Genomic DNA, 14,132 nt, shown 5'->3' with positions numbered 1-14,132 from the left:
AGGGAGAACCTCACCGGTCAGCTCAAGCCCTGCGTATTTCTGAGTTTAATGTCTCCTTCCTCCCTCTGTGCAGCTGCTGTGATGGAGGTCTCTGCAATTTGATTGCTGGGCCAGTGCCTGGGGCATGAGTGTGGGTGGCTTTAGATTCATGGAGAGAAGCTTGGACTGGGGTGCGAGTCTGGGGGGGCTGCCGATGCTGTGCAGGGCACTACCTGGCCAGGGCACTTGCTCTTCCTGTAGGTGGTTGGCTTGGATGTGACAACCTGAGACCCCATGCATGAGAGCAGTGGGACCCCACTGAGGTTTGGGAAGAGCCAGCCCAAGTCTGTAGGGGTTGGGGCATTGTCAGGGGCAGCCAGAAGATCCAGGAAGGTCTGCCTGGGTCTGGTCCAGCTCCTGCCCTGTCTCAGCACAAAAGAGGCTGTATTGCAGGCATAGCCCCAAAGACAGCACCCAGGCAATGCTGAAAGACCACGTTCCCATCTCCCTAGCATCTGGAATGCAAGTTCGCCATTAAATCTACTTTGTTTAAGCCCTCACATGTCTTGAGGGTCTCTCTATGCCGGTGTCTGACCCTCTGACCCTCTTGCAGTTACACCCGGCTGCAGTGTCCTTGCTGGAGGATGTCTCCTGGGGGAGGTTCAGCCCAGATGCCCCGAGACAGCTGAGTATGTGGTGCCGAGGGCCCCACACAGCCACTTCATTGCCCTGTGCATGGTGAGAAGAGCTGCACTGCCACCAGCTCTGCAATTCTCTTGGCCCCATATAGCAAGGTGACGCCAGCAGACAAGAAAACCCTTCTATTGCAGAGCTTGTGGGACATAGCTCCCTCCCAACACACGTGGCCCTGAAAAGCAGGGCTTTTGTAGGCAGCTGGCCCAGGTAACTGGCACGAGTAGAGAGGAAAAGAGGAACTGACGACTTTTGAACAAATCCTTTATAGCTCCACTTCCACAGACCCCCTGCAGATGAAAGTGCCTCCACACAGGACACCGTAACCCCCCAGCAGTGCCCAGGGACTTGCCCTTGGCTGCCAGCACCAGCCTTGGGTGATGGGAAGCACTGCAGTGATGCAGGACCTGGAGAGCATCACTGTGTGTGGAGCATGTGAAACCAGGCCCTGTGTCCTCCAGAGCTGCAGGGGTGGACCATGCAGCAAGGAGGCTGCTTTCTGCGAGCAGGAGGGTCAGCCACCTGACTGTGGGGTTTTATGCACCTAGTGGGATGAGAGAGTCAATTACCCTTCATCAGGGAAGTGAGGACAGAGCAGGGGTGAGTGAAGTAAAGCCCAGCAATGGCAGCGTGGCCCTGGGGCATCCCTCCAGGCTGCTGGCTTGAACCCAGCCACAGCAGGAGCCTGAGGTTGATATGGGTCATGCTTGGAAATGGGGAAAGGGCCTGCGGACAGCTGGGAGCCGGGACAGTGAGAACATCAGAGGGCAATGGGGGCAGCGAGGTCTCTAGGCTGCCCCAGTGGGGCTGGCTCTGGTGGCCCAGTGGGTGCGTCTCTCCAGGACGAGGGTGATGAGGGGGGCAGACATCAGGAGGAGCAGAGCCAGGGCAGAGCGCAGGATCCAGACCCAAAGGGGTATAGCTGGCCCTGGAAGAGAGGAGGGTCACAGAGTGAACAAGGCAAGTCCGGAAGAAAGGACATGCTGGCAAGGACTCCGAGCAATCTCTCACCTCTGGATGAGTGCACTGCCTCATGCATGGGGCTGCTGCCTGGAAGGAGTGGAGACCTCATGAGTCTCTCACTCTCCTGCATTGGGACCACCCCAGACACCAGACAGCTCCCAGAGCTCATGTCTCACTTCCCTGGAGACATGAGGACAGACCCAGCTGGTGCAAATCTCTCACAGGCAGGGGAGAGACCTGGGAGCATCCCTGGCACAGCCAGGGTTCATCAGCATCCTCACCCCTTGCTTGCTGTGGGTTTGGCACCACAGAGGCCACGGGGTCCCGGCCCCATGTCTGCAGCAGAGGTGGGTGCCGGACAGAGAGGCGATCCCTTCTCTAGGGCATCCCTCCTTAGGGGAGATGGGACACTCACCCTGGGGGAACAACACTGCAGCCATGTCCTGCCTACACTGACACACATCTCCATCCTCACCACAGCCATAGGGCAGGAGCCCTGTGATGGCGGATGCCCCCATCCCTCTTGCATTCATGTTTTTCCAGTGCTCAGGAGAGAGCTGGGCACAGGGAGAGCAGGGCCAAGCCCCTTTACAGTCCCCTGGTCGCTGTGGGACCAGCTTTTCCCAGGGCCTCCCAGGATTGTCTGGGTGTCTCTGTGCCTCCCCCACGAAGAAGGGGGCAAGGACCAGATGGGGACGAGACAAGCGTGGGGTCAACATGGCAGGAGCAGGAGGGTGCAGCAAAAAATGGGGAGGGAGTTGAGTGAAGGAACAGGCCCCATGAAAGACCAAAGTCAAGGGTTTAGGGTCAAGGGAGGATGTGGAGGAGCAAACTAGGACGTTGGGGAGGAGGATGTTAGGGCAGAGGAAATGTCATGGCACAGCTGGGGAAAGGCAGAGCGCACATCCCCACAGAGCCCAGAGCATCAGACCTGGTTGCTGAACCCCATGTCCTTATGCCAAGAGCCCAGAATCCCTTGGCCCAACGCTCTGGGGAACTGTGTGTGCAGGGAGGGAATCACTCACCTCTGACTGAAGGCTTCTCCTGGGACCTGGACCCACTTCCTGGGAAGAAAAGTAGGCAATGTTAGCGTCTCCAGCCCTGCCCAGCTACTTGCACACACCAGGCCCTCCCTCGAGAACATGTCCTGCAAACCATGCTGAGCAAATATTTGTGGGAAAGGGAGCACAAATCGATGGCCAGATCCCCATGAGGGAAAACCAAGAAAATCCATGCAACTGTGTTGCAGTCATGGGGCTCTGCTTACTGTCACTCTAACAAATGTCATGATAAATAAAAAAATGCATCATACAGATTAAAGTCCTACTTAGCTCCAGCCCCACAACCCTCCTGCTTCCATCATGCTGGGCACAGGAGAGGGGCAGGATGCTCTTCCTGGGAAGGGAAGAATATCTGTGGGGCTCACAGAGGCTCAAGAGACTCCTTGGCATGGCTCTGTCCCTTCCAGCACCCCTTCCCCTCACCCTCTGAGAGCCACAACACAGATGGTTTCACACAGGCCGGAGCCCCGGATCCCCATCCCCAGCAGGGTCAGTGAGGGCATCACTGGGATGGTGCTGGGGGAACTTTCCCCGGGTGGCAAAGCCAGGGCTGAAATATGAGCAGAGCAGCAGCCTGACCCCAAGTGTCCCCAACTCCTGGGGACATAGCAGGGTCCCACAGGGAAAATTGGACACAGGCCACCGGGCACATGGAATCCTCTCCTTCCTCCATGGACTCTTGGGGCCCTGGAGTGCCTGCCCACACCTCAGCACCATGTCTCACCCACGATTTCCAGATCCTGGGGAGTCTGAGGCAGAGCTCCTCAGCCAGTTGCTCCCATCTCTGTGCTAGTACCCACACACGTACCTCCCTGTGCTCCCCTGGCAGAACTTCAGGAGAACAGAGTAACTCACCTGTCCCAGTTCAACATTCAGGCTGTGAACCTCCATCCTGTCCTTACAGAGAAAAGTTTTGGTTTATACGTGACTCTGGAAAGGCAAAACAGTGGATGAGAACTGTGTCGCCAGCCTGAGCAGAAGGTATGTGGAGGTTCAGCTGAGGAGCCAAGAGGTCACCTGGAGAAGAGGCAGTGATGGAGGATGTCAGGGGCTAGCATCAGTGACTGCAGGGCTGCAAAACAGCTTGCCTCCAGGATGATCACTCCTCCAAGGGGTCAGTCCTGGGGAACAAAACCCTTTTCCCTTCCTTTCTCCACTCCCCTCATGCTTCCCTTGTCTGGGAACATCCCCGTGTTCAGACTCACCTGGGGAGCTGCCAAAGTCCTGTGTGGTCACACCGGCACCTGCATCGCAGAGCAGATGGGTGAGTATTCAGAGAAGCAGCAACTAGCCTCACCTGCTAGCACCTGCCCAGGGCCCTATATGGAGTGACCAGTGTGTCACTAGGCTCATTGTTCAAGGCTGGTGTCCCTGGAAGTGTTAAAATTCTCAGTAAATCTCAGAAATTGATCCAAAGACGATTACAAGGTCATGGCTGAAGAAGAAAAAAGCATGCTAAAGCTTGCAAATCAGTCAGTTCTCTATCCTTTACAATATATCACCTCCTGAGATCGCTTTCTTTTCTCTTCTTCACAGCTCCCCCAAAAGCCCCCAAAAGGCTGTGGGATCCTGCGTCATGTCTGAGGATGGGGCTGCACTCTGTCAGACTGAGACCGACTGAGTGTCACAGGAGAACAAAGGCTCTGAGGCTAGTGATGAAAAAAAACAAGAGCGCTGTGATGTGGGGCTAGGAGGTGGTGAGGAGAGCTGTGAGTGGAGCCACAGCTCAGGAACTGGTTTGTGTCAGCATCCCTGCCCACCAGTGTTGCACCTCCAGCAGTGCAGGAGCATTGCATGAGCCCGCTTGCAAGCCCCAGCCCGTCTTTGCACTATTTACAGGAGGCAGGCAAGCTCTGGTCTTTCTTGGTCTGTTTTCTGGTTTTCTAATTTCCGTTGCAGGAGGAAACAAGTCATCACTTAGCAATTCAGAATTTGACCTGAGAGGGCTGCTCTGGCCCGTGTGAAACACTCTCTCAAACTGCTTTAGGTGCATTTCAGTTGGGCATGATATGACCCAGAACACCTGGGAAAACTAGCTCCAAAAGCTTCTGGGTGATTCTTGTTCGTATTTTTCTTTAAAACAGCAATGATTTCCAAACACTCCCAAAATTTCCAAAGTCTTCTGTGCTCTGGGAAGAAGGACTGTGACTGTTTTCTATTGAAAAAGCCTGGAAAGGTGTGACAGGCCTTGCAAAAGCTGTGGGAAAGTCCCGGGACCTCACTCCATCTTCAGCCCCATCTCCCCACACACACACATATCTCCCTGGGAAATTTTGAAATCTCCCCCTCAGAACTTCTGTTTCCCATCTTAGTGTCATGTTTATCTTTCTTCCTTTTCAGCAATCAGCAGGGTCTTCTCTTCTCTTTTTTATACCCTGCTCTCAGGAAACACAATTGAATACACTCAGATTTAGATATCCAGGTTTTTTTACCTCCCCAACAACAGGCCTAAGCCCTCCCCACATTGTGTTTCACTCTTTGGGCTACAAAGCCGGCAAAATACTACAGAGCAGGAAACATAAGCATATATTCAAGAAGGAAACCGAAAGTGAGAAGAATACAAAAGTGTGTGGGAGGGGAGGAGAGAAAGGAAAGGGAATGGAAATGAGATAAGACCTGTCCGCCTTTTTCTTAGGTGCAATCTGTGAGAAAAGACAGGAGGGGAAAAACATGCCCCGCTGTCAATTTGCCAGCTGGCGCGGTGCCCTCTGCGTCTGGCCCCCAGTTCAGAGCCGTACATGCAAACTGCCCTTGGCCAGAAGCTGCTTCTTGTTGGACGTAATCTCCATATCTGCCTGCAGATGGCTGGACAGACCCACTGCGGAAAGACGGATCACACCAGGGTGAATCCATTCCCTCAGGGGAGGCAGAGCTCCCCAGTGCAGGGACTAAAACCAAGGGGACAGGGACTCTGCAGAAAATGGGAAGAGTATGTGCGGTCGGGAGTGTCTAGACTGCGTACAGGGCCACGTAGACCCCTTTCCACTCAAACAAGCAAAGAGGAGACTGGATTATGGAGCCTTCTCCCACAGCACAGTTTAAAAGCCTAACCTCCTCATTAGCCAAGAGTCTGAGCTCCCGACAGTGTGGAGATCCAGGGCCCTCTTCCCACGAAAAGAGGTCTAACAACTCTGGAGATGTTCTAGATTCCCCTTGGGCTCGCCAAATGGTGCCAGAACTGGGTTGCACACCAGCTCATTGGAGCCCACAGGGCTATTCAGTTGACCTGGGTATAACTATCCTTTGACAGATGAGCAAGAGGATGACTAGGGCATTAACGATGAAAAGAGGGTTGCAGGGAGGTCAGGCTGCAACCCTGGGGCTCAAGCATGCATTCACAGAAACGTGCATGTGAGGGGTTTCTTGCTGTGGTGCCCAGGCTGCAGCCGAACCTACAAGCCAAACAGCACGATGTTGTTGGGGCGGAAAGCCTGTGGGAAGAAGATTATAAATAACAGTGTCCTAGTGATCCAGATAACGGGCTGCTGCACCTACCAAAGGCTGGGTCCCACTCTAATAATCCTTGCAGGGGATACAAATGGCTGCTTGGGATCAGGTTGGACTTGATCAACTGAGGATTTTTTTAGGGGAGAAAAAAAAAAGGGAAGTTCTTTTTGTCCAAGAGATGTGAAACGGATATTGCACATTTCTAGTGCAATGCATGAAAGTACAGGAACGTTGGGGCTGAGGCTGTGCAGGCTGAGAAATTTGGGGGAAGTTTCACCCTCAGGATGTTGGGAACCTGCCATGTGTTGGTTTGTGCCACTGCGCTGGGTCCAGAGGAAATTGTGACATATCCCAAGTCTCCCATGGAGGCTGGCACTCGCAGACATAGTGCAACACGCTATGACAAAGCAAAGTCACACCCATACCTCTTTGGGGGCTTTTTGAGGGGACCGTGGGGAGCAAGGCACCAGGTGTTGCCCCACAGTTTGCAAGCCTGGGTTTGTGCTTTGTGCCTGGGGCATGGCAGGTACGCATGCTGCCTGTCCCGTCCTCTTGCATTCTCCTCCCCGAGACCTGGGTCATGCCTCAGTGCAGCATCACAGGCAGGAAACCAGTCTTTACTTCCCCTTTTTTTCCCCGCAGCCTCATCCTGGGGAGCACTGCGCTGTGTGCAGACGTGCCTCGGGCATGGCGAGAAGGAGCTGGGATGCCAGGGGTGCTGGTACCCTGCTCCTGCTGAGCTGGCTTGCAGGTAAGTGGGCAGGTCACCCAGCAGGGTGTTGTGGGGGTGGACCTGGAAAGCAGGACTCCTGGGTCCTCTCCACAGCTTTGGGGGAAGAGTGGGCTTGAAGGATGATCAGACAGGCACTAACGCACGCGTGGCAGGTAGAGACCAGGGAGCACCATCCACCAGCGGCACACAGGCCACTGGCATGCAGGGAGGTACTTTCAAGAGTCACGTGGAGAACGGCATCAAGGGATGAGAGCACAAGCCCCATGCAGTGGATTCAAACCGCTGCCCCTGGGAAATCCTTCATGGTGTCATTCCTGGGGGAAAAAAAGCCCCATCTGAGAGACAAAACTGAGAGTCTCCAGAGCAATTGGTAAGAGGTCCAGAGAGCCTGAAAACATAGAGCTTCCTGGAGAGCCTGAAGGTCTGTGTCAGCTATGGCAGGTGCTTAGAGGGATGTGTGGGCATCCCCTGGCCAGTCGCTAGGTTCGTGGAGGGCTTATCTTGCTAACAGGGATATAAGGAATGTGTCACGCTCCCACAGAGGGAATCATATCCTTGCACTGAGCCATCTGCATGAACATGGGGTTGTATCCTTCTTGGGACAGGATCAAGCAGGACCCCTTCTTGGGACAGGACCTTGTGCAGGAAGGGACAAGCCATCACTTAAAAGTCCCTTTTGATCCCCCCCTAGTGATTTCAGACCTTCGCGCAGAGCTCTGCAGCAAACTGTCCCCATCTTCTGCAAGCTTTCCCAGGGCAGTCTCTCTTGCCCCAGCATCCTAAGAGTGATGTATCCTTTTCTACACCAGCCAGCACACCCTCTTCTAAATACCAGCTGCAAAGGAGCCTGCCAGGCCATCTTAGACTAACCCCTTCTGCTACCCTACGCAGGTGCCAGCAAGATAGAGACAGAGACCTGCAGCTCCCCAGGTGAGTGCATCACAGAGGGAATAGTCAGAAAAATACCCTCCACATATTCACATATGCACAAAAACCTTGCCTGTGTCCTGGGCCATGGCAGTGAGAGGAGAAAGCTTGGGGCTCAATTCCTGCCACCTTGCCAAGCCTGCACTGCAATGCTCATGTGTTGCAGCACGCTGCACTGCACGTGTGTTCTGGGTGGGTGGCCTGATACCAGCTCATGGGAGATGCCCAGAAAACCAGACCTGATCCTGGATATCCCATGGGAGCAGACGTGTGGCTTCTGGCAAGGCAGCGGGATGAGGCCTTTCTCTCACCCTTGCGCTTGCAGCAAAACACTCCTCCGCTGTCTCTTCATTTCTCCAGGCCCACCAGCCTCACTATGGCTCTTCCACCCAAGGAGAATTGCAACCTCACTCCCCATCCCTTGGCACAGCATGTCCTGGGTGGCCATCTGGCCATGGAGGTGGGGATTCATTGAGCGCAAGGCAGCTGCAAGGCTGGAAAACCCCCGTGTCTGCATGCTTTCCCAAAGGGGAAGGCATTGCTTAGCTCTGCGGCAAGCAGTTTCCTACGTGCAGCTGTGGGAAGAGGTTTCTTTTCAAGCTAGAGGGCAAACTAAAAGAAAAAACAAACCCACCAAAGACATGATTTTCCTGTAGGGATTGTGGATGCGCTGCGGAAGAAGTCACGGTTGCTCGGGAATATTTTGATGGAGGAAGCTGGAAGTTTTAATTATATAATTGTGCCTTAGCACAAAAGATTGGCTAGAAATTAATGGAAAGGAAAATATTTCCCTTTGGAAATACCATCATGAAGTGCTTTGGTTCCCTCACATTTTACATATCTTTGCCTGAGAATGTTCTGCCTACTCAGCCAGGATGAAAAAATTGTTTTGGTTACTAAAAAGCACATTTTTCAATATATTTATCTTCCCGCTCTTTTCTTCCCAGGTCTGTTTCTGTCTTTACCTGCCTCAGTGCTAATTCCTGACATGAGCAGAGCTTTTGCTTTCCATGACTCAAAGTATTTCTTACTTTTTTCAAATTTATTCCATGAGTCACCAGCTGGCTGAAAAATGGACAGGCTCTCCCAACTCTGGTTCCTTTCCCTCCCCCCCCCCCCCCCCTTCAATTTTCTATTTCCATCAAAAAGCACCAAGGCAGCTGCAAAGCCTGTGCTGCCATCAGAGATTAAAAGCCATTGCTCACCAGCACCTCTCCCTCTGTGCTAGCATGCCATAACTGCATCTCTGCCATTTCAGGTGACTTTTCCCCACCAGCACTCTTCTCAAACAGCTCTTCAGCTCAGGAAGGCGACTTGGTTCTTGCACGCTGCTTCGTATTTTCCCACTTCCCCGTCGCCCGCATCTTCTTCTGCAAGAATGGGGTGGAGCTGGCAAACCACCCAGTCAGGAAAGGGCAGTTCACCTCCACGCTCACCTTCCAGCTCTCCCCAGAGAGCAGTGGCACCTACTCCTGCGGGTACCTGCGCCTGAGCAGCCTCGGACAGGTCAAGCTTTCGAGGCTGAGTGTCCCGTGGTTCCTGAGTGCCGGAGGTAAGTGGATTAGGGCAAAGGGAGGTTTTCCCTGCCCCATATCGGGAACACCCCTTGAACAACCCCAGAAGTGGCAGCCCCTATTGCATAGGCTCAGGGGCCCTGCAGTGCCAACCCCGCTAGGACCTTACCAGCAAGACCAGCCTGGTGCAGCGATGCTCCTCGCTAACCATGGTAGAGCATCCTGGGTCCACCCCAAAATCCCTCTGTTTGTCTGCACTCTGGCAATGCCCACAACATGGCAAGGACAGGGTGGTTTGGGGGCAACCCCTTCTCTGCATGTTTGTCCCCCAGGCAGGAAGGATGTTCCAAGGAATGACAGCCTTGCCCCGAGCCCGGAGCTGGCAGCTGAAGGTAAGAAGTTGCGTTCCCCATTCTTGCTATGGCACCCCACAGGATAAAATTTTGGCCAAGCATCCCAGTTTCCAAGCTCTAGTGTCACTACCTGCTCCAGGCTGGATAGTCCCTGTGGCACAGAGAGGGGAACGGGAGGGTGCCATCCTGCTAGCCAGCAGCACGAGGACTGCCAGCTCTTATCATGGCCTTGGTCACCTCCATCGTCATGGGAAGACTCTCAGTGTTAGCCCCTTGGATGCCTTCCAGTACAACACAGCTCCCAGAAAGCAGCTTTTAGCTACCCAAGGCAGCTGCTTCCTTGCAAATGGAAATTCCTCATTTTTCCTTCCCTGGGCATGAGGGCATACAGACCTTTCCCCTGAAGTGGCCTGAAATAGATGTTGCAGCACTGACGGTGTTGAGATTCTCACTTCAGCTTGCTGTCGCTCACCGATGTGGACTTGGGAAAAATGAGCTGAGGAAGGGACAATATTCCTTATATTCAGGACCTGGGGATTCCTGGGTTGAACACACTCTGCCATGAGCTCTTCCTACAGGGAAAGCAAAGTGACTACAAGGCTGTGTCAGGAGCAGCACAGCCAGCAGGCTGAGGGGAGCTGCCCTCTTAGTACGCACGTCTGGCTCCATTTTAAAAAAATGACAGCTCCAAACTCCTCTCGGCCCTTGCAGACAATATAATGAGAGCAAACAACTTGTAGCTTGAGAGGTTTGGACAGGAGATCAGGAAAAGCTTGTTTCTTGTTTCCCTTGAGAGTGGGGCAGCCCTGGGACAGCTGTAGCCCTGGGATGGGTCCAGCAAGGCCAGACAGTCTCCAGCCTCAGCAGTTTTTCAATACTGGGTTATGCCAAGCCATGGCCTATCAGAAGCTGGCAATAGTCCCACTTTGAGGGGGGAGTTTGGAGTACAGGTCCCTTTGCACCAACATGGTGGCAGCTTTCCAAGTTTCCTAGCATCACTGGAAATGAGCCAAGCACCCTGGGACATGGTGGAGATGGTGCAGGGCTTGGCTTCACCCCCCTATCCGGGGTCCCCTGGGAACCAGCGCTCCTCCTCACTGCAGGCTGCTTTTCTTTCTCCCAGGGCTGGGAGTCTTGGGCAGCCTGGCCTTTGTGGTGTTCTCCTTCCTGGCTCTGGCTCTTGCGGTCCATCTCCTGCTGCAGATAGGTAAGAGCAGCCCCAGTCAGCGTGACCGGCCATTGCACAGCGCATGGTGCCATGCTGCGGTTACCAAGCCTGCATTCGCGTGTGTTCATGCTAAAAGTAAGCAGCTCAAGGCAGCCTCCAAGATTAGGGGGTATAAAGTGGGCTGCCAGTCCTTCAGTTTGTTCTGAAAGCCTTTGCACAGGCATGGTGCTGTGTCTGTCTCATGTTTATGGTGTGGTAGTTCCCCTCTGCGAGCACGTTTACCCACATACTGCTACATCTGCCTTGCAGGAAAGCGAGTCCAGCTGGCCAGGTTGAAGGCTTTCATCTCCCGCTAGAAGTTCACAACACCTCACAAACACTGTGAAGGAAGAAAAGTCCAGGAGCCTTTGGAGACAGTGGTCCTGCTGCTGGACCAGAGAAATGCATTGGGGTGCTGAGGACTGCTACATGGGCCACTCTGATATCTGCAGTGCCCCAGGGCCGTGGCAGGGGGAATTGGCTCAAGATGATATCCCTTGGGTCAGGGCCACCTGCACTGTGTAGGCAATTGCTGAAAGCACCTCTCCAGCCTTTCCAGTGTCCTGAGGACCCAGCTGCTCCATCTGCAGCCCCAGAGACACAGCACTCAGACACAAAATGCAGCTCCACCGCCAGAGCCAGCAGTTTGCTCCAGCCTCCTGGTAGCAGCTGTGAACATTGCGGTGGCTCAGGAGCAAGAAGGTGCATTCATTAAAAAGGTGCTTCACCCTCTGACTCTTGGTCCTTTTTAGTGGTCTCTGAAAGGCTAGGAGCTGAGATCCTCCACTAGATGCAGCTAGGAGCCACAGTCCTAGGGGAGTCCAAGCTGTAGACCTTGCCTCAGACAGGCACGGTTGGAGCCCATAAAGATGTAAGGGCTGGACTGCATTTCCCAAAAGCACAGCCAGCACAAAGAACCGCTTGCCAGCAGCACCCAAGGGAGGAAGAAGCTAAACCTGGCAGGACTCTCCATCAGGGACATTTTGCGCACTGTTCACCAAACACCTGATGCAACAGATCCATTCAACAGGGACAAGGGGTGAAGGGAAAGGGGAGAAGCTGGGTTTGTTCCATACCACCCTGCCCCTAATACCACTCTCTGGAGGGAGGAAAGTGGAAGGGTGTCAGGCCATTGGATGCTCTGCCCCGTCCCCCTTTCAGCTGCATTGAACCCTTCAGATAATAACTGCTGGGGGACCCAGGGACAAAAAAAAGGCTTAGATTTGCATTTCAGAGCTATCTTGTGCCATTCTTCCCCACAAAACCCTTCAGACCTCATCCTGCCCTCACCTCTGCCCACAGGGCCTCAGCTAAACCACAGCCCCTGAGACTCTGTCCACCTCCGCTCCCCCAGGTCACCGCGATGCTCTTTTGTTTGCTTGGCTGCCATTGCCACTTCCAGCCACAAAGCCAAACAAAAAGAAAAAAGCCCTGAGCAAAATCTGTTCATCAGAAGGAAACGGTAACCCTGGAAAGCAGTATCTCACAGCTGAACGTTTGTGGTAACCATTAACCTCCCATCAGATAAGCAGCAGCACATGAGGAAGCCCAGAGCTGTTCTCTCCTCCTCTGATGCACAAGGAGGAAAGGGGAACAACAGAACTAGAAAGAGATTTGGTTCAAAAGATACTTGCCCATGGCTCCTGGTATCTGGCCAGAGCTAGTCCAGTTACACCAGCTTTTCACCTCAAGAATGTATCCTTCTACAAGAGATGATGGAGGGACGGTGGAGGGGCAGGTAGATGGACTGACAGGCAGAGAGGTGAGTTATGTTATGAGGGAGATGACTGATAAGCCTGGCACGATGGCCATGGAAACAACAAACACAGGGGTGATCTGTTAGGCGTAGGGCTACGTTAGCTTTTTGAACCCAGCGTGGAGAAATGTCGTAATGAAATCTAAGCTGTAATCCCAACCAAAGAGAACACCTTGAGGGGAGGAGCTTTCCTCTAGGCAGAGCGTGCAAGCAAGCTCCCAAGCCCCAGGCGCAGCACAGCCCACCCAACTGTGTGTGCAGGACCTTCAAACACTGCTTCCAGTCCTCACTGCTCAGCAGGGAGTCCTCCAAGCCAGTTAAAAAGGCAGCTAGGAGATGACAGAAGCATCCTCCCTCCTTTACAGCCTTCTGAGTCCCCTACCTTCCAGCAACGCAGCCTCAGTTTGGATGCTCAATCACTTGGCTCTAGCCTTTATTGAGGGAAGCACATGCTGCCTGGCATCTAAAGCAAGAAGCAAAACAGAGAGCACATACCACCTGCCTGTCTTGCCTTTTAGCAGGTTCTTCCACTTCTTTGGCCAAGATACTGCCTATGGCTACCAGGTGGTGCTTCCTCTGAATATGCGGGAGGACCATCTTTATCTTCCACAATTACTTTGATGACTGACTTAGCAGCATTGGACATGGTGGCCGTGACCTGCACATGGTTGGCATAGACCGTGAGGGTCTCCTGGCATTGACGGACCTTGGCTTGCTGGAAGGTGGTGTTATTAACATTGCCGGTAGACAGGCTGTTGTACATCCTCTTGTAGACCTCCTCCAAGCTGCCGTGGTGGGCGTTTTCCATGGAGATCTCCAGGGCAACCTCCACATAGAAAACGTTGTAGGCAAAGGGGTTGGAGAAGAGGATGGCCAGAGTGAAGGTGTCTGCCTCGTATACCGGGACCCCCACGCTACCCCAGAAGCTGAGCATTACATTGGCAAATTGGCACCTCTCCGTGACACCAGGGGGGATCCTGGGACTGGGTGGTATACAGCTGTAGCCACTGTAGCAGTAGCTCCTGCAAGGAGAGCACAGTTGAGGAGCAAAGGGAAGGGGAGAGCACTTGGGTGTATTTTTCACACCCCAAGGAAAACAGTCCAACTTTGGCGCTCTGCATAAATCCCGGGTGTCCCCTCCGGCAACATTTTCTCCACCCCTCACGCTCGCCACCCCCCTGCACCCTCTCACCTGCCGGGGAGCTGTTTATTGCAGCATTATCTGGGGGTATGCAGGGTCACATTCCGGGTTTTGTTGCCTATCTCGATTTCCACGCTCCGCACAAAGAGAGAGCTCATCTCCGGCAGCGTCCAGACATCTGGCGGGGAACAGAGGGTCACTGCTCCAACAAGCTCTCTGGAGGAAGGCAGGCTTTGGCGATGGAAACCACAGTACTGACTAAAAGCAACCTTCTCCTCACACCCGGGCAAAGTCCTCACCTGAGCAGGGTGTGCTTGCATCAACATTGTGATGTGACAGTGCGAAATTCAAGGCCGAG

General features: G+C 53.7%; 2 long non-coding RNA genes across 5 annotated transcripts; both read right to left on the bottom strand.

Annotated features, from left to right (window-relative positions):
* Nucleotides 1-937: 937 nt before the first annotated feature.
* On the bottom strand, nucleotides 938-6,792 carry LOC135324110 (uncharacterized). 4 transcript variants are annotated; one of them, XR_010385466.1, is made up of 6 exons: nucleotides 4,199-6,792; nucleotides 3,902-4,067; nucleotides 3,714-3,817; nucleotides 3,552-3,626; nucleotides 2,661-2,699; nucleotides 938-1,600 (listed from the first exon to the last, which is right to left on the bottom strand). It is a non-coding gene; the product is annotated as an uncharacterized LOC135324110 (long non-coding RNA). The 4 variants fall into 4 exon arrangements; XR_010385463.1 differs by having other exon boundaries at nucleotides 3,902-6,792; XR_010385464.1 differs by lacking the exon at nucleotides 3,714-3,817 and having other exon boundaries at nucleotides 3,552-3,713; nucleotides 3,902-6,792.
* Nucleotides 6,793-13,036: 6,244 nt separating this feature from the next.
* On the bottom strand, nucleotides 13,037-14,067 carry LOC112995593 (uncharacterized). Its single transcript, XR_010385460.1, has 2 exons — nucleotides 13,826-14,067; nucleotides 13,037-13,655 (listed from the first exon to the last, which is right to left on the bottom strand). It is a non-coding gene; the product is annotated as an uncharacterized LOC112995593 (long non-coding RNA).
* Nucleotides 14,068-14,132: the final 65 nt, after the last annotated feature.

The sequence above is a fragment of the Dromaius novaehollandiae genome, chromosome 31, assembly GCF_036370855.1.
Source record: "Dromaius novaehollandiae isolate bDroNov1 chromosome 31, bDroNov1.hap1, whole genome shotgun sequence".
NCBI classification, from domain to species: Eukaryota; Metazoa; Chordata; class Aves; order Casuariiformes; family Dromaiidae; genus Dromaius; species Dromaius novaehollandiae.
Note: the sequence above shows the minus strand (reverse complement) of the source record. Positions and strands in the feature narration are given on the sequence as shown.